This window comes from Ipomoea triloba, chromosome 10, assembly GCF_003576645.1.
Source record: "Ipomoea triloba cultivar NCNSP0323 chromosome 10, ASM357664v1".
Taxonomy (NCBI): domain Eukaryota; kingdom Viridiplantae; phylum Streptophyta; class Magnoliopsida; order Solanales; family Convolvulaceae; genus Ipomoea; species Ipomoea triloba.
In genome coordinates, this window is record NC_044925.1 from 15,720,678 (window position 1) to 15,740,415 (window position 19,738).

Here is a 19,738-nt window from a genome sequence, read left to right on the forward strand (position 1 = left end):
GTACTTACAACCTCCATGTGAGGGAACCTCCAACGAACATAAGTCTGTGTGAATAATCTCTAACTGTTTTGCGGCTCTCCTTGACTTGCTCACGGGGAAGGGATCTTTATGCTTATTCCCGATCAAACAAATCTCACAAATACGATTAGGGACATTCATAACAAGTAAATCAGAAACAAGTTCCTTTTCGCTAGATAGTTTAATCCAGAGAAATGGAAATGTCCAAATCGCATATGCCATAATCAATTATCATCACAAATTTCAGAATTAAAGCAAGCAAGAAGTGCATGATTGATTTTCAATGGAAATAGTTGTGATACCCCGAAATTTTTAAACCCAAAATTTATTTTCAAATTGAGATTATTTCGGATTTATTATTAAATCCAATATTTTTTAAGAATATCTGGTTATAATTATGTACCTTTCAAAACAAAGGTTGTTTCGCGAACTCTGGACCAACATATTGCGAATCAAGTTATTATTTTAAAAATGGGTCCAGATGTTATTTGAATTTAACCTATTGTAAATTTTTTTTTATCATAAAGAGTTATTTTGTGCCAAAAATATAAATATTAATATTTTAGTACCAAGCTTATGAGATAAGATTCATCTATATTTTATTATTATTATATATATGGATAAGCTTGGAATATTTTATTATTATTACTATTATAAGGGATAAGATCATACAATATATTATTATTATTATTATTATTATTATTATTATTATTATATAAATATATGATAATACGTATATGTATATATGATTAGAAGGAAGAAGAAATTTCATTTCTTCCTTCCATTTATTCACGGCATTGAGAGAGAGAGAGAGAGAGAGAGAGAGAGAGAGAGAGAGAGAGAGAGAGAGAGAGAGAGAGAGAGAGAGAGAGAGAGAGAGAGAGNAGTGCGAGAGAGAGAGAGAGAGAGAGAGAGAGAGAGAGAGAGAGAGAGAGAGAGAGAGAGAGAGAGAGAGAAGCAAGTTTCAAGCTCCAATCGCAATTTGTTCGGTAAATTTCAATTTTAATCGGTTAAAAGTTATGTTTTTACCTCTAATTCATAGTTTTGGGTAGAATTTTGTTGAACCATATTTGTATTACCGTGTTTTATCTTAGGGTTTTAAGGTGAAAATTGGGGAAAATCAGCTCCAAAATCCTTCTACGAGACTAGTAAGCCGGTTGAGGTAAGGAATCCCTTAAGTTGGCTTAGTCACTTGAAATTGGATAATTGATTTTTGGTTGAATTATGATGAGATATAAGTAAAATTGTTATGTACATGTGGTATGTATAATATATATGAAATTGTAATTTTCATAATATATATGTACAAAATGTTGTGTTGGTAAACCTAAGCTTTGTTGATGAAGTATATTTTGAGTTATTGTTGAAGTATAAACATGATGATGTTGGACCGATTTTGATAAGTTATGAAGATTATGAGCTTATAAGGATTATGATTAAAGATTGGATTAATGATGGAATGAGGATGATGGATAATGTTATTAATGATGGTGAATTTAAGGATTATTAGGGATTAATGATTGTTAAGGTTTAATATTATTGAAGTAGGACGATGGATTATATTATTAGATGCTAATAATGGTAATTATGATTAAGTATGAATTAATTGTGGATTAATTGTTAATGGTGATTAGGGTTATTATGGATGATATGAATAATGTATGAAGATTAGTTATTGGTGATAAAGTATGTACATGATGATGATGTTGGCCGAAAATGATTGATTGGGCTAATTTGAGTTGATGATGAGTATTAAGTAATAATGTTGATTTAATGATTAAGGATGAACTAGGGTGGACAACAAGGTAATTAAAGCTTAATGTTATTGATGGAGTTACCTTAATGTTCATTAAGGGTAATTATTGGATTATTATTGATGATTATGAGTTAATGATGGTTAGTTGATTAATGATGATTAAGGGAATGATGTTGGTTAACGAGGAGGTAATAATGGATTGATTATTGATTACGTTGATGAGGAGGAGTAATAGTTAATAATTGTGGATTAATGAGCTAAGATGTTGAATTATAATTATGGTGGTGATATATAATGCTTTAACTATGGTACATAAGTTATGAATTGGTGATTATGAATTAATGGTTTAGATTAATGGATAATTATGGATTATGGTTAATAATAGTGTTAATGCTTTTGATGGCTTGATGATGATGTTATAATGTTGTGGACTTGTTGTCGAAGATGGATTGCAAGGTTAGTAGTTACTAATGACAATAATTAATGCTTAAGAATGATTAAGGTTAGTTGTTGGATTATGGGTGACTAAGTATCGATTATGGATGTGCGATTTCCTTAAGTTATAATGGTGTTAATAATAGTGGAAGTTGTTGATGACGATAGTGACAAGGACAACTATTCATTATTAGTTAAGGGTGGAACCATGATTATTGATTACCGATGATGATTGGATTGTAAGATGAACTGAAGTTCATGATAAGGAATAAGTATTGGGAATAGATATATGAGGTGTTAGTAGAATATATAAGTGTCCGATGTAGGACCAGCTTGTGTCCAGTTGTGCTTTCTTCCAAAAATGGTTTTGGGAACTACGTTTGAAAAGCCTTTGGGCAAGTGAAAATGTTTATGAAAACTTACGTTGAAGAACGTATGCTATTTTGACATATAAGTTGTCAAAACCTTATTTTTGAAGGAGAATATCACTTCTAGTGAGTGTGTACTTTACGTGAGAAAATGATGTTTGAAAAGCCTGCGGGCACTGAAAGTATTTTTAAAATCTTTCAGGGGCTGTGATATAAGTCCAAAAGAAATGATTTAAGAAAGGAAAACTGAAGGAAGGATCATGTTTTCAAACATTTAGTTTCAAGAAGTTACGAGGACCTTGTTGTCTTTTTGCCTCGGGCTATAATTACCGAAGGCCGTCATTGAAATACGTACGGTTGTATTCGTACTTAGGCGAAGTCTATTCGCCGAGTCTCTACGTCACTCATGTATGGCTAGACTGTGGGGGTGTGCACACTTAAGCGTATTGACTCCGTCGTCTCCGGGTTGGTGTCATTTTAATGGACCTAGGCGGGGCCACACTAGGGGCCATTCTAATGAACCTTCGTCCAAGGGACCGAGAAGAGAATTTGGGTAATGACTGCAAGCCCAAGTTCCAGGTTCATTCGGTCAACGACAAGGAATATTCAACATTTCCTATAAGGCCTCATACTTTGAAATGAAACTAAGTCGGGTTTTCATGAGTAATGGTTGCACCAAGGTCTATGATGAAATGTGTGATTCTAGTTCCAATAAACTAGACGATTGATGTCTGAGAAATCGGGGTATTGTGAAAATTCACACGTGTAGTGTGAATATGATGAACTTCATGCTCATTTATGATTTTGTCTTACGAGACAGGTGGATGTTGTTTCAATAAAAACTTTTTATGCAATTCGTTATTGTAACTTATTTTCAGGTGAATCTCATCAAATGGGTACAAGTTACCAAAATGACAATTGGATTTTGATTCACTAAACGACATGCTATTTTTCAAATTATTATATTTTCAAACCTTTGTCTACTTTTAAGTGACAACGGATCTCCTTACTTAGCCGTCGCGCTAACTGCACTTCAATGTGTTTCTTATCAGTTGCAGTTTAGTGTGGAGCCCTGTAGCTGTTGAGCTGAATAGAAGGGAAGTACAGGTTGAGGTCTACTCTATCCTAGAATAGACACCCTGGAAGGGTTATTCCCATATGTATTAAGTTGGATGTTGATGTTGTAAGTTTAGCCTTAGCGTTTGGGTATGGGAGAGATACCTAAACGTGGCGGTGACACCCAGTTTTCTGCTGATAAGATGTAAGCTTCCGCAGCGTTTTATTACGGATTTTGTAATAAATGTAAGAGTTGAAAATTGGGGTGTTACAATAGTCGACTTTGTGACATATTTACCTTTGCAATCAAAACTCCCTTAGCATCTATAATGGTACAACACCCATGTGTAATATTTATCTTATATCCTTTTTCTGACAACTGCCCCATACTCAACAAATTTTGGTGTAGGTCAGGAACATAGAACACATCGGATATAAAATTGTGAGTACCATCCTTCAACTGAATAGAGATTTTAACTTTTCCCAAAATTGGCACTTTTGACTTATTGCCAAATGTCACTTCAGACCGGATTGATTCATTTAGTTCAGAAAAATATTCTTTCTTCCCACACATATGGTTACTACACCCAGTATCCAAGAACCATATGTTTTCGTCTGTAGAAAAATTATTACTGGCCAATACTAAGGTTTCGGAACTCTCACTGGACTTTTCAGCAATGTTTGCTTGATTTCCATGATTGTCCTCATTGTACCAGCAATCTGCAATCTTGTGCCCATACTTGCCACAATTGTAGCAATGAAATGGAAATTTACCTTGTTTATTATTACCTCCACCTCTTCCTTGGTTGGAGTTACCACGTCCTCCTCCTTGATTGAAGTTACCACGTCCTCTTCCTCTAAATCCTCCTCTTCCTCTTCCACGATCTCTACCAGATCCTCCACCTCTTTGATTAGGGCCAGTCATATTCAGGGTGACTTGGCTATTCAAAGCTTCGTCTGCTAGTGGTTCCGATTTTGACTCAATCCTGTCAATATGACTTTCTATCATACCTTTCTGCTTTGCAACTGATAAGAGCTCGGTTTTGTGCGACTCTGTTATTGAAGCCATCACATGGTTATACTTCTTCGGCATAGTTCAAAGAACTTTTTCAACCACTGCACCATCTTCAATCGTATCTCCATATAATCTCATCTTATTTACCTGATCAATAAGACGAGTGAAATAAGTATCTACTATTTCTGTAGAGGTCATCTCACAATGATCGTACAACCTTCTCAACGACTGCAACTTGGACTTCTATGCCCAATCGACTCCATTGTGTGACACCTTCAAGATGTCCCAAGCTTGCTTTGCTGTTTGAGCATGAGCTAATTGCCCAAAAATTGAGTAATCAACACTTTGGTGAATCTGTCCCAAGGCCAATTGATCTCGCCGTATAACGGCTGCATCAGCTCCTTCTTGTAGACCGGGATCAACAAAGCTCCAAAGATTCTGGTCTTTCAAATGTGTGGTCATCATAATTTGCCAATAATTGTAATCGAGTTTCCCATCTAATTTGGGACCCGACCATACATTATTGAAATTTGTGGTCATATTTCACTACGGGAAATATCTCGGGGTTGGAAGGTTGACAGGCTCTAATACTAAATGTAGAAATATTAAATATTATATATATATATATATATATATATATATATATATATATATATGAGAGAGAGAGAGGAATTGTAAAGGAAGAATGCTTTTTGATTTTGATGAGAAATGAAATGCATTACATACTATTTATAGTAAATAAGAATAACAAACAATCCTAAAGCTATGCCCATGTAATACTCCATGAAGTGCTATAATTAAAGCCATTCTCCACTAATCACACAAGACACACCCACGTAATGTTCCATGTAGGATGTAGCCACGGCATGCACGAACCACACACCTCACATTCTATTACTTGATTTAATTATTACTTGGTTTAATATAATAATAATAATATTATTATTATTATTATAATATCAATGAACATATAGAAAGAACATTATTAATCTAGTACGGAGTATAAAGTAAACGGAAATACATATGATCGATATATATTTAGTTTTTTTTTTCATGGATATTAAAGTTTAAGTTTATGGACATGTAGAACAAATATTATGAACAAAATATAGTACATGATGAATGTTAATAAACATGATGTGTTTGTAGTATAATGGACAATAAGCATTGTTTTTATGAATATATAAAAGGTAAATTATTATCCTACTATATTGTGAGTGGAAATATATACGATGTACTATGTACATTTAGTTTAGTGTTTAGGAATATTAAGTTTTAGATTTATAGACATATATATAAAACAAATATTATAAACATAGCACATGATAATGTAATTAAATATGACACATTAATTGAGAGTTACTATAAAACCAGTTGTTATGCCATGGACTCGGGTCCACCTTGCAAGGTGGACCCGGGTCTATTTTCACAATTTCATAACTCTATTTTCATAATTTCATAATTCCATGTTCACAATTTCATAACTCCATATTCACAATTTCATAATTTCGTGTTCACACTTTCATAGCTCTACGTTCACAATTTCATAACTCTATATTCAACAGTATCAAAACTCTATGTTCAACAGTATAACACAATTTTTGAATCTATATAACAAAATTGTGAATATAGGGTACGTTCAAAGTTGTGAATATTGAGTAATGTAATTTGTATATTGAGATCTAAAATTATAAATATAAAGTTCTAAAATTGTGAATATAGTGTTCTAAATTTGTGAACATAGAGTTTTAAATTTGTGAACATACCCGGGTCCATAGCATAATTTGCCCTATAAAACGCATAGTTTTGGAGCAGGGTACACCGAAATATAATTTGCCTACTTTTCAAGAAGGGTAACACTTGGGTGATACCGTCTCACAGGTCAAAATTTGTGAGACGGGTCAGGTTTATATAATTTGGGTCATAGTATTAACTATAATTTGACGCGCTAGTTGGTTGCTGCGGAGAGTCAAAACAATCTATCCAACTGTAGTGCGCATTTATACTGCCATCTGCGTATATATTGGGCTTAATGCCAACCTTTTTCCAAATTAATAGGCAACTAAATCTCCTCTCACTTATCCTAAGAATACAAATGTAAATTTATATTACATTTAACAAAATATAGTAAACTCATTCATATTCATACATTTTCGTCACATTTTATATTTATACTATAAAGTATTATGTTTAATGTTTAAAGTATTAAATATATCTATCTTAAATTATATATGTACTAGATTAGTGCTATGAAGTATTACATTTAGACTGTTAAGTATTGTATTTAAGGTTTAAAGTATTAAATATATCTACCTTATTAAACTGTGTACTAGATTAGTGCTATAAAGTATTACATTAGACTATAAAGTATTGTACTTAAATCTTAAAGTATTAAATATATTTACCTTAAATTGTATACTAGATTTGGGCTATGAAGTATTAGATTAGACTATAAAGTATTGTGTTTAAGGTTTAAAGTATTAAATATATCTACCTTAAATTGTGTACTAGATTAGTACTATGAAGTATTACATTTAGACTATAAAGTATTGTGTTTAAGGCTTAAAGTATTGAAATATATCTACCTTAAATTGTGCACTAGATTAGTGCTATAAAGTATTACATTTAGATCTAAAGTATTGTGTTTAAGGCATAAAGTATTAAATATATCTACGTTAACTGTACACTAGATTTGGGCTATGAAGTATTACATTTAGGCTATAAAGTATTGTGTTTATGGCTTAAAGTATTAAATATATTTACCTTAAACTGTGTACTAGATTAGTGCTATAGAATATTACATTTAGGCTATAAAATATTGTGTTTAAGGCTAAAAGTATTAAATATATTTACCTTAAACTATATACTAGATTAGTGCTATGAAGTATTACATTTAGCCTATAAAGTATTGTGTTTAAGGCTTAAAGTATTAAATATATCTACATTAAACTGTATACTAGATTTGGGCTATGAAGTATTATATTTAGGCTATAAAGTATTGTGTTTAAAGCTTAAAGTATTAAATATCTCTACATTAAACTGTATACTAGATTTGGGCTATGAAGTATTATATTTAGGCTGTAAAGTATTGTGTTTAAAGTTTAAAGTATTAAATATATCTACCTTAAACTGTATACAAGATTTGTGCTATAAAGTATTACATTTAGGCTATAAAGTATTGTGTTTAAAGCTTAAAGTATTGATTATATCTACCTTAAATTGTGTATTAGATTTGTGTATTTAATTTCAATTTCAAGAAGAAGATTGACAAAAGCTCAATCGTAATGGAGAAACTTACACCACAATGACAAGTTTAACAACATCATCTCCAAAAGCAGTTGTTCGCAACACTATTTCTAGCTACACAAATCCAAGACTACATGAAACAGAGCTATGAATCAATGCATGATCATCAAAATGAAATCAATAACCATAACCCAAGCTAAACCAGATCGAAACTGATGATAATTTTAAAATCTACTCAAAATGGCGATAATCAACATACTTATAGAAAGATAAGATCCATAAGAAGCCGGAGACAATGTTGCTTAGGATGATCTATGGATTCCCTTCGATCTGATGTTGCTCAGGTGTCGTCGTCGATGATGGTGGATGAGGTTTTATTTCTTCCACATTGAGTCAATGGAAAATAGTTGCGGACACTCCGTTCATCATTGCAAGATCGAACTTGGTAGCTCCGTAGACAGTAGCTCTGATGCTGAGGACATCATGGAATCTTTCAGAACGGCGTTGTATTTGGGCGGCTATGAAGGCTGGAGTTCCGACGGATGCCTTGACTGTAGTGGGGCAGCTGCTGAGTATGAAACAGACAGATCTAACAAGAATATCCTTGATGCAGGCAACGACGTAGAACTCAAACGTGACGTGGGAGGTTTCACTTGAGATGAAGTCGGGTGAGATTCGGAAGAGGAACTTGTAGTTACGATTCGGAAGAGGAGTCGACCCACACAAGAGCGTATGTTTGCATTCTGAGAAGGTAAGAGCTTGAGATTGTGCGCCACATATTGACCCATATTATAAAAGATCCGACCCGTCTCACGGATCTCAATCCGTGAGACGGTCTCACACAAGTTTTTGCCTTTCAAGAAAGAGTCAACTTTAGAATTTAAGGCAGGTGGACCTTATATAGTTGAAAAAGAAATTAAAGCATTGCTATGAATATTTCATTATTGTGAGTATAAGGGTCAACTTTAGAATTTAAGGCAGGTGGACCTTAGATAGTTGAAAAAGAAATTAAAGCATTGTTATGAATATTTGATTATTGTGATTTGTGAGTATAACTCTTATGGTAACACTTGTGTGAGACTGGCTCACGGGTCTCAATCCGTGAGACAGGGGGTCAGATCTTTGACCTGAGACGAACGTTAATTCCTTTCTTATTTAATAAAAAATTGTAATTTATGCTCCTCCATAATATGTCAATTATCAATGTCACTCCTGAATTATTAATGGTGTATGTAAATGTTTCCCCTCAATTTTCAAAACGGTACATATATTGCTCCTCCTCTTTCATAGCGTTAGGGGGGGGGAGGAGGGGGGCAATATATGTACCGTTTTGAAAATTGAAGGGCAACATTTACACTTGGGAGAGGCAATATATGTATTCGTTTTGAAAATTGAGGGGCAACATTTACCCCACTAATAATTTAGAGGTGATATTGATAATTGACATATTATGGAGGGACATAAATTACAATTTTCCCTTTATTTAATTTTTTTCTCATGTACATTATATACGAACATTCAAAATTTCAAACCCAAGGTATCCTTCAATTTCCTAGAAATCACCCAAATAAGTCTTGTCAAAATTTCCCACTTGTCACCCTTGAACTGAAAATTCTTAGAAAATGTTTTTCCAACTTAACATTTGGGAAAGGGAAGAAACCGTGTGGGGTTAATATATAGTAAGTCTCATAAGATGATGTTACTCTTGTTAGTTATCAAATTCGTAGTTCAGTTGTTTCATGTGAAAGGGAAGAATTTTCAAATTCGTAGTTCAGTTGTTTCATGTGAAAGAGAAGAATGTGTGTGGGGTTAATAGTAAGTCTCATAAGATGATGTTGCTATTGCTTGTTATCAATTCAAATTCGTTGTTCAGTTGTTTCATGTCTTTCAATTCCAAGAAAAAGTACTACAAAAGAAAACTTGGGTAGAAGTCTTCAGCATTTAAATACGTAGAAAGTTGTGAGAAGTGAGAACGAAGTTTCATTAATTCAATTTAATTTATTGATCCCACACAGCCACACATGGTAAAAGTCTAACACGTGATAATCTATAGACTTTAAAACTTTTATTGCGATGTAACAAAATAAGTACAAGTGAGTGTACAACGGAAGTCTTTTGCTTGCTTTCTTTTATTTTTTATTTTTTTTGTTTTTTTAACACTACATACTTAGAGGTTTTAGAAACAATTTAATTTGTGAAATTGTGTAGGTGTGTGTGTTTTTTGGATCGATTGGGTAATGTAAAGTTCATCCTCCTAATCCACCATTGCCTGCTTTAATTTGGGCAAAAAAATTACTTTAGGAATCTGTTGTTAAAAAAGTGATACTTAAAATTGCGCAATGATATTTTTGTAGTTATTTGTGTATCTTTAGGCGTCTGTTAGATGCCTAAAGTCACCATATAAATTGCAAGAAAGGGCTTTAGGCATCTATTCTTTTTTAAAAAAAAAAAGACACCTAAAGTCCATTAATCATTTTTTTTTAGAAATTGAAAAAACAATAGATGTCTATTATAACGCACAATATAGACGCCTAAACGAGTAGGTAATATAAAGAGAATATAAATCTTAGTTCTCTCAAATTTCATCTAATGCACTCTTCTCACTTCTTAGATTTCTCTTTTTCTTTCCCCCCTTTTTTTCTCCCACTTTAAGCTATAAACTCTTCCATAGAGATGGAGGAAGAGGAGAGTTTCTTCCGGCCTCCATCCAGATCTCAATAGAAGAAGCAATGCCTCTTAAGTCAAAATGTGAAACAAAGGAAGTTACCTCTCTTTCATCCCAATTTAGACAAATTAAAGGAAGCCATGCATGACTTCCTTCATTAAAATATGGATGAAGGAAGCGTGGCTTCCTTCGTCTAAATTTGGGTAGAAGACACGGTGTTTCCTCCATCAAAATATGGATGTAGGAGGGGCAGCATCTCCTATCCAGATCTAGAAGTATGAAGTTGCGCATCCTTTGTCTAAATATGGGCAGCATCAACAATCCTTTGTCAAAATTTATCTTCTACTGAACTTTGGATGACTTGCTTCAATATCAAGTTCGAATTGTTTTGAAACTCCATAAGTAGGTAACCTATTATACGCTTTAATTTGTCAACATCAAGTCTTCCTATGTTAGGAACAAATGTAATTTAGATTTTGATATACCAAAAGTTAGAAAATTTTAGTCCCCAAATCTGTTTTATTTCTTAGACTTAGGCACTCTTTCATTCGTTTTGAATAGTCCGAATAGTTACGTCTCGGATAGTTAGAAGACAAAACTTCAAAGAGTTGAAGACCAAAAAAGTTCGAGACAAAGAGTTGAGGAGTTCAAGAACGAAATGTTGCAAAGGCCAAATAATGGAAATGTCTACCTTTTGAATAGAAGGGGATTATAAGAATGAGTTCGAATAGTAAGAAAAACTATTCGAAACCGAAAGGTGAAATGAATTGAAAATTAAAAGTTATAAACTCTTTTCTACAAGCTATCTTCAATAGATCGACTTTGATTTTTAAAATGTTCTTTGATATCTTATTTATTTACATGCTTTATAAAATAAAATAAAATAAAAAAAGAAAAAGAAAAAGAAAAGGAAAACGACGGCAGCTTTGATTATTGAATTACTACCTCCGTCCCAAAATGGATGTCTGATTCGTTTAACGAGGCTTGACTGAAGTAATTTTTAATCCAATTTTTCATATTATTAAGTTTAGCATTAATATATAAAATTTATATATTTAGAAACTACATTAAAAGTACTATTAAACACAAAAAATTAAATTTAAAAATAATAAAAAATTACTAAAGAAAATAAGCAAAGAAGGAATAGTTGGTTTGACCAATGAATAGTAAATAGGACAGGTAAAATGGGACAGAGGGAGTATATCATAAGTGTTGAGGTCTTTGAATTCTTTGTCTAACAACTTTTCACTATTCAATTGTTTTTTTTTTCTCTTTTCATCAACTGAAATGCTCAATAAACAAAAGAAAAATTTACTAAACCTAAAATTAGAGGATTAAATTTGTAATTTCTCTTGGGTCTAATTATATTTCTCTCCCAATCAATAGCCTTTTCTCCAAAAAAAATTAAAAAGAAAAAAGAAAAAAAAAAAGAAAAAACAAGTGAACAATATCCATAAAATTTGACAATGTTAGAAAAAATGTGGAGTGACTGGTATGAGAGAAGTGAGGAAATACGATCTTCAGGTGTGTAATCACTTTTCTATAAGTTTTAAATCTCTCTCAGAGCAAGTCACGTGCTTTAATTATTCATATGCTTAAAGACATTTATTCGAACAATTAAAACCCATTAAACTTTGAAGAACTTACGGAATACCCGAATTTAGGAACCAAATAAATAATTTGACAAGACAGCCATATTATTTATCTTTTTATCCTACCGAGCTAGAATTAACAAGCATGATGTCTACTCAATTAATTTCCTCAGCAGATTAACATAAGCTAAAATTGGCTAAATTTAAACACAATTAATCACATTATAAAATCATAGGATAAACATAATTAAATCGACAAACTTAAAACCAAACTACTGCAAAATGTTCATAGGCAACTCATCACCCCAAGCATTCAAACTGCTCCAACTTCTGGAAGTTGGTGATGAAGTCAAGAAACCCAAAACTCATCATTCCTCGAATTTTTTTTTTTAAACTTATAGATTGTTAGAAAATTATGTAGAGTGACTGGTATGAGGGAAGTAATGAAATGAGATCTTCAGACTTGTAATCACTTTTCTATAAGTATTAAATCTCGCTCATAAAAAAAAGAGAAGGTTCAAAATTTAAACTTATGATATAGAAGAAGATGAATGAAATTCTAAAGTTGCTTTGTTTAAGAATCCCTATAGAATTGTAAGATTGTGAAATATCTAAGTAACTTTCAAATGGTTAAGCAACGTACGTTATCATCCGAAGAGTTAATTTCAATCTTTCGGAGCCAGTTGTTCAGAATCAACCGTTTAGAAATTAACCTTTAGGATGTTAATGTTTCGGTCCCAGAGAAATTAACCTTTAGGATGTTAATTTTTCAGTCCCAGAACCAAGTATTCTCCTGTTCCAACCTTTCGCAAAATCTGTATTTCCCAATTAACTTTCTACCAAACTTAAATAATATTTATAACTCTACAACTCCAAATATTATTTAAGCTTTAATGGTATACATTTGAAACATTAAAAATCTCTATTACTATATAAATTTCCAACGAACAACTAATCACTTATGATTACCAAGAAAATATTTTGACTAGATAGATTTCCTAATATTAAGTTTATAAGACACTGGCTAATTTATTTCATCTTTTCTATAATCATTTTGTTTATTATAACCCAGATGAGATAAAATGGCATCGTATAAAATTACAATTTTTTTTTTTTTGAAAATGTATAAAATTACAATTAGAAGTTCCATTCAACAAAAAGTACTCAGCTTGCTTTCATTTGCGATTCCCGTGTTTAAGTTTTCTATAGGACTTTTAATTGTTGAAGTTGAGATCGAATTTTTCACTATTGTCACAATTTTAACTTTAGAAAAAATAAAAAAAAAAACTAATGAACAATTGGAGGGAGTGTATTGGAATTAGGGTAAAAAAAATTACAACTTTTACCCTCTAATTTAAGCTTAGGAAAATTTCCATTTGTTTTATTGAGTAGCATCCCACACGAAGGTTTGGTGAAAAGAGCGAGCCACCAAGAAAAAAAATTGAAGTGTAAAAAGTGACTACATAAATAATTCAAGCTCTGAGTAGACAATTTATGGATAACTAAAAATGTCATTAAAAAATTTATGTATTTAGCAGGTGATTTTATATGGCAGCCTTCTTCCTCGAGTGCTTCTACTTTTGACACAACATATAATATTTTTCGGCCGACAAGGTGCGTCACTTTGTGCTCATTTATGCTAGTTTTTTGCTTAAATGTTAGGTATAGAAAGGTGGAACAACGCTTAATTTGGCGTATCTTGATTGAAGGAAGAAAATACTAAGTAATGAGCAAGCAAGCATGGAAAGATGATAATCTTGAGAGAAAACGAGACTTTAAAGCACAAGGAAAACACCTGAGGGCACACCGGAGAACGAAGGAGCAAAGCAATAGCGTGAAGGTCATCTAGACGAACTCACACTGACACTCACACCGTGTCTCAGAAGTTGAGTTTCTGATCAAGAGACTCAAGCTGAGACTCACGGTGTGAGTCTAAGCGTGAGTCTCAATGATCAGTTTCTGATCATTGAGACTCACACCGTGACTCCCCGTCAAGAATGTTGCAAGAAGGCGCGAACTTTAGACTTAAATACTCTTCGTTGGTTATTTTGTACATGTTTTTGAATTTCTGAACTCTCCCTCTAGATTTCTCTCCACAAACCCATCTTAGAACCCTTCTACATTGTAATCCTTCATCAATTAGAAGATTTAGAGGAAGAATTCCTTTTTAATTACAACATTCAACTTCAATTTTCATATTTCCTTTGTCAAGTTTAATTACGTTAAGTTTTATATTTCATTTTATTGCTTCTTACATATCTTGTAATTTTGAATTCCATGTTTAGTACTTCAATCACTTCTAGTTTTTACATTTCAAGTATTAGTAGTTAAACATATCTAGGGATTTGAATTGAACTTCCTTGATTATGGATCCCAATATGAATTGAATTGCATAAATTAGGTTTTGTATTATCTTAGTGTTAAACTTGGTTATAAATTGGGTGAAATTGAATTGACTCTTCATAGTTATGGCCAAATTATGTAAGGGATACTTGGAATTGGTGTCCACCTATGAGAATAGGGCTACACCATAGTCATACTTCTCATATTTCTTACTCACCTTTGAGAAAAGAGAGTTTGAAGAAAATAGGCACACAAAGTGTTTGTTGAATTGCCTCTTCTAGCCAAGTTGCCCTCAGAATGGGACTTAGGATTAGTTGATAGTCCAATTGATCACGAGAGTGACATTAGCACTTAAACCATTCCCCCAAGTTCATCATCTAGAATTACATAACTTAAACCTCAGATATAGAAGGAATTCTATGCAAGGATGCTCGGTTCAATTCTCTATTTCATCTATTATATCTTAATTCATTTGCTTGTTAACATTATATATTATTAGAACATGCAATATTCAACTATCTATTGGTTAGCTTTCAAACACTGTATGTACCCGTGCTTAACCCCTCATTACTTAGATTACTTAAAGTTATTCTTTGAGGACTATACTCTTAATTTTCCATCACCACTAAAATCGACTTTCAAAATTAGAAACATTTTTCAGTTTTCTAGAAAACTATAAAATATTTAAAAATTGTTTATTAAATGGAAAACAAAATCTCTATTATTTATTTATCTTACATATTTATTCATTACTATATTTTTTGTGTAAACTAAGAGGTGTTCCAGGTCTATATCTTCATCTATCTAAGAGGCATGGGAGCTAGCCCATGGGGTACTTAGTAATGATTGCTTGATTCCCACGATTGCCCTCATATGTAAACAATATGCAATCTTGTACCCATATACTTGCCACAATTGTAGCAATGAAATGTAAATTTACCGTGTTTGGTACTACCTCCATCTCTTCTTTGGTTGGAGTTACCACATTCTCTTCCACCATCTGCGTCCGGAACTGCCCAGTTCCGGACGTAGATGGTCTTAATTAACTATCTGCGATCAGAACTGCCCAGTTTCGGACGTAGATAATATTTTTTTTTTTAAATTGACTATCTGCGTCCGGAACTGCAGTTCCGGACGCAGATAGTCCTATTTTTTTTATATACAATTTATTTGTTGTGCACCCCAAAAAATTTCCTGTAGCATTTACAATATTGTAGTTCCTGCCCAGTTCTCAACACATACATATACAAACCACATCAAATTCACAAATCTCAAAACATAAACAACACTTCAAATCTAAATTGTCACGACTTCAAAGCTTAGTTACCAACACCTCAAAGCTAGCTAAGTTCTCAAAACAATCTATTCATCAACACCATCCAACACTAGCTACTTCAAAGTTTTCAAATCTTCAATTATAAACAACACTTCAAATCTAAATAATTCTCAACAATTCAAAGCTAAGTTACCAACACCTCAAATCTAGCTAAGTTCTCAAAACAATCTATTCAACACCATCCAACACTTCAAAGTTTTCAAAACACTTTACTCAAGCAAAGTAAACACTACTAAATTAATAAAAACTAAGTACCAACACATACATCATTACAATTAACTAAATAAGAGTTCAAACATTATATATGTAAGCAACATGCATGTTTACCTACAACAATATCTAAATAAAACATTTTTACCTACACAAAATATCATAAACATTCTTCACAAAAATTATATTTAAATTTGATTATATACTTTATTGATAATTATTTTATTTACTTATTTACTAATATTTATTTTTTTTTATAATTTTTCACTTTCATTTTTTATATATACATAACACATATTGTTACATATATATATATATATATATATATATATATATATATATATATATATATATATATATATACACACACACACACACACACACATACATACATAACACATAATACACAATATACAATTTTTATATACATATACATACATAACACATAATGCATAATATACAAGAAAATTTCTAATAAAATATATTATTGAATATTTTAACACATAATAGCAAGTATATACATATACATAATACACAATTTTTTAAATTAAACTATCACAATATTAATACCTAACATATACAATAACACACAATAATTAATCAAAATTATATTAAACAATAACAAATATTTCTTAAGTATAAAACAAATAAATAAAATTAAATTAAAAAAGCGTATATACATACCTAAATACCGGCGAGCAGCGGCGAAGAGCAAGGAGGTGACCGGCGGCGAGGTGGTGCGGCAGTTGCGTCTAACGGCAAGTTGGTGCGGCGGTTGCATCCGGCGGCGAGGAGCAGCGGCGACGCGGCGGCGGTAATGGAGGTGTGGGGAAGGTGGTGCGCCGATGCGGCGCCGTGGCTGTGTTGATGGCGATGGTGATGGCTGTGTTTGAAGATCGACCAGATCCAGATCTAAACTTCTATATATATATATATAGAGGTAGCTACTTTGGACGCAGCTACATGTAACGCGTTACACCAGCTGCGTCCTTGTCCATTTAAAAAGATAAAAATAATTAAATAGTGGACAATTTAATTACAAAAATGCCACCGCGTCACTTTACGCGTCTGGAGTTTGAACTCCGGACGCAAATCAATAATGTACAGAATTATATACCAGAATATACAGAATCATATATGAGAATACACAGAATTTATGAATAGAATACATAGATTTTTTAGCCTAAGTATTATCTCTGTTGTTTCATGGAGTATGGTTTTGGAAATCAATAATGTACAGAATTACATACTAGAATACACAGAATCAATTAAAAGGATACATAGAATATAAGCCTAAGTATTATCTCTTATGTTCCATGAGGTATGGTATTGGAAATTAATAATGTACAGAATTACATACTAGAATACACAGAATCAATGACTAGAATACACAGAATATCATCACAAAATACACAGAACTCATCTTATAAGTTAAGGCCGAACGGGAAACGGAAAAATCGTTAATTAAAAGAAGCAAAATGACATCGTTTTGATCGGAGTACACAATGCATTGTTCACCCTAGTTCACGATATAAATTGTCCTAGCCCAATGCCATAGGATTTTCTTATTTCTCGACCCAAGATATATGCTTGGAAGTGTGAGCCCATCAATAATATCTACCACAATGTCCACACAGATGTATGCACTATAGTCCAAAAACATATAAAGTACATTATTTTGACTTATAAAATACATTATCCTAACACATAAAGTTCATTATTTTAACTCACAAAATACATTATCTTATCCCAGAAATTTTATTATTTCTAACACATAAGGTACATTATATACTATTCTATTTCATAAAATACATTATTCTACCCTAGAAATTTTATTATTTTAACATACATAAAGTACATTATTCTAACACATAAATTACATTATTTTAACTCATTAAATATATTATCTCATATGCACCAGAATGTTCATTATTCTAAAGCAATGATTTTCTCTGAACATCAAAATGATATCGTTTGACTGTGGTCCACACAGTCCACATAATAATTTGTCTAATATCTAACTATCTAACTATCTAATTATAAAGATGTATATTATCTAATTATTTTACAAATGTACTAATGTAATATCTAAGACAATGAATAGTGATTAATAACATGTGAATATTAAAAAAATAAAAACGAAGAAGCAATAAATATAATAAAAATAATATTTTATTAGTTAGATAATTATACTAAAGATTTTTTATTAAATGAAAACAAAATTAAATTCAAATCTAAATAAATAAATAATATAAAAAATATAGTAAAAGACTGTTTGAATGAACATAATAGCAATAAGTTGCAACTCTTCTTCTTCAAGAGATATTATGCCCTATTATATATAACAAATCAAAAAGAAATGAATTCAACAGTAATAAATTACACATCAACTTCTCTTAAATAAATAATTCTATTTTTTTTTTTGAAAACAAAGAAGCTAATTCATTAATCATAGGCTGAAACGTTTACAATAAAGATCGATGGAATGGTCAAGCATTCCTTACAGTCAGACATAGAAATAACTTCCATAGCATAGAAAACTTGATTCGTAGACTGTTTTACAAATTTGAAGCTGAATTCTTTGAACGAACTTAAAGCTTCTTTAATGATTTGGTCAAACGTACCCAAGACCGACACTGGTTGAATAGTCTTGCACACCACCTGAGTATCTATTTCCATTCTTCTATCCATTGACAATATCTCCAACGCCATTCTTCTATCTATTGACAATATCTCCATTGGGCTGAACTGCATATCATAGTTCATAGGAGTCTCTTTCTCATTGTCATGTTTGTCACCCAAGATGAGATTCACGTACGCTATGACTAGTTTTATCGTTTCACGCATTATGAAAAAAGAACTCGCCAAGTAAACGAGAGGAAGAAACTCGTCAAAACAACGAGAGGAAAAACACAAAAACTTCAAACAAAATTAAACCAATAAAACAAAGCAAAAGGAAAAACAGTGCGAAAATAAGAGAGTAACGACCGGTAACGGTGGAGATGGAGGAGAAAACAGTGAATGGAGAAAAGACAATGAAGATGGGCGCTGCCTGAGGTGGAGATAATAGCAGGGGAAGACGATTGGACGCCGCCTCCGATCCTCTTACTTCACGGAGGCGGCGGCCGTAAAGAAAACAAAAGAGGAGAGAACTTCACTAGGGTTTGCTATGAGGAGGCTATCCTAATATACTTTTTATCTAATCAATTTCAATACTTAAATAATTCTATTTTTATTAATAAGAAGTATATATTAAAAACCTTTTGTCATGGGTGCTAACATCAGTTAAAGCAATTGATATAGGTGGACTATGTCATAGTCCATTACTCCATTTATAGGATTATTTGTTGTTAATTGTTTGAAATGTTGTTTATAGTTTTTGCAGTAGCATATTCATTAATTGCATGCATGCACTAAAAATATTTGTTGATGAATAGAATTTGTAATTATAATACATTAATATATATTCACACTTTTGAGCGACAAAGGGTTGTGTGCGTCATGCTCCACACAATGTTTGGTGGACAATAACAGAAAGTACATTTTTAATATACTAAAAGTATATTATTCGTGTACTGAATATACATTATACAACATAATGTATTTTTAGTACTCAAATAATGTATTTTTTTTAAATATAATGTACAGTTTTAGTATACTTAAAGTACATTATTTATGTACTGAATGTACATTATTTT

General features: G+C 32.0%; 1 long non-coding RNA gene across 1 annotated transcript; it reads left to right on the forward strand.

Moving 5' to 3' along the window:
• The first annotated feature begins 966 nt into the window (after positions 1-966).
• LOC116033580 lies at positions 967-3,907 on the forward strand. Its single transcript, XR_004100875.1, has 3 exons — positions 967-1,007; positions 1,113-1,180; positions 3,630-3,907. It is a non-coding gene; the product is annotated as an uncharacterized LOC116033580 (long non-coding RNA).
• The last annotated feature ends 15,831 nt before the right edge of the window (positions 3,908-19,738 follow it).